Here is a 1850-nt window from a genome sequence, read left to right on the forward strand (position 1 = left end):
CGGCCACAGGCCAGCCCAAACACAATCCCACTGGGTGCACCGTCGTGGAGGCCGTCAACCACAAATCCAGCCTGTAGCTGGCAGGTTCCAATCAGTTCCGCTGGTTAGGCCTCTCCACGACCGATACAAGGGTTGCGAGCCCTAGGCAGGAGCCTCGTGTGGTTCCACAGATCACTCTCCTCACCATAACACCCCAGTGGCTATTCTTCTCCACGAGTCAGCCCCGGGTACGACAAATCCTCAACTGCCATGTCACAGGCAGGCTAACACAACAGTGTTCATCCGGGGGAGGGAGGGGGGTGACTCACAACTTCTGCAGCTAACACTTGGAGATTCTACGGCTGCCTTGGGTAGACTGATCCAACGTTCATTACAGCAGTCCCAGGTCGACTCTGTAATCAGACACGTCATCAGTACTGGTTACACTCTAGGGCACCTCACTTACAGGCTTAGACACAAACGCCCACCTATCCACTCCATAGATGGCGTTGCTGTCTAAGCGTCTGTTATAAATAATATGTGTGTGGGCTATGCTTCTATGGGGAAACTGGTACTATTAAGGGGTAAGGGTAGTTAGAAGACAGAGTATCAAATATGGGAGAGCTAAAAGGCCCGGCCCCCAAAATAAACTATCCACAGTAGTAATAACTTGCTACTAGACCATGTATGTTAGTCTAAGGGTTGATCAATGCGCTCCCACATAGGAAGAAGGGATACTCTGTAATTCATGTACTTATTTATTAACCCCTTAACAACCCCCCATATACACTCACACCAATAATAATAATAACTTTACCACACTATCTTACGTTAAAAGCCTTGGTCCACTTAGGCAGGATACAAGGTTTACACTAATAACAAGCTAGGGTAAAGTACTACTGGATAAGCACTGAAGCTGGATGCAGCTTAGGGTAGGGAAACCACGTGGGACCCTAATACAAAACACAACACTTAGGGGTACCCAAAACCCTGGCAAATACTACCCCCAGGTCTCACCAATCGTTACTACCAGAGTAGGTACACTTAATAATGCCCCGTACTTAACTTAAGGATACAGGAACTTCAGGTAAGGGAAATAAGTAAGAGGAGAAGGGAGAAGAGTAGGGGTGCAGCCACAGAGTAGGTCTCGTCCGCACGAACGCCAGCCAGAGAAGAGAGAGCTCCTAGCGACCAGCTGGCCTCCCTCATGTCGTGGTGCCGGAAGGAGCCTAATTGATCGTGCAGCTAAGCACATTAAAGATCTTCCCCTATGCAACGTATTGTTACTTTATGAATGATTAGAAAGTATTAGTAAGCAAAGTTGGTGCCTATGTTATTATTTAATAATCAACCCCCAGCTCAGTCTTTAAATGCTCTTTGAGAAACAATAATAGTCTTACGTCTGGCAGGGAAGATACAAACAATTGCCGTTCGAGATGCACTCAACTGTACTACCAGAGTTTAATAGCTCAATTTTGACCTCTGGTTTCCACTGGAGAACCCAGGGTCGTAACACTCCTCCCCCCTTCAGAGAAAAAGAAAATGTGACTACTAGAATAGTAGTCATATTTTTTTGTAAGAGTATACAGAGAATAAAAAGAAAAAACATATGACAAAAACAAAAAATCAATCAAAAACAATTTCTCTGCAAAAAAAATACAAAGGAGTTCTCTGAAAGAAAAAAAAACATACACAAAAAAATAAAAGAACAGGAAAGTAAATAAATTGGACACGGAATATTTAATGTCACAGGAGAACTTAAAAAAAATTAACTAAAGCATGACAGTTGGTAAATGGCTTTCTGTGGCTCAGATGAATGTTATTCAGGCAACCGGGACAGAGCGTCGGCTATCACGTTGAGTCTGCCCGGT

Source organism: Procambarus clarkii, chromosome 4 (assembly GCF_040958095.1).
Source record: "Procambarus clarkii isolate CNS0578487 chromosome 4, FALCON_Pclarkii_2.0, whole genome shotgun sequence".
Lineage (NCBI taxonomy): Eukaryota > Metazoa > Arthropoda > Malacostraca > Decapoda > Cambaridae > Procambarus > Procambarus clarkii.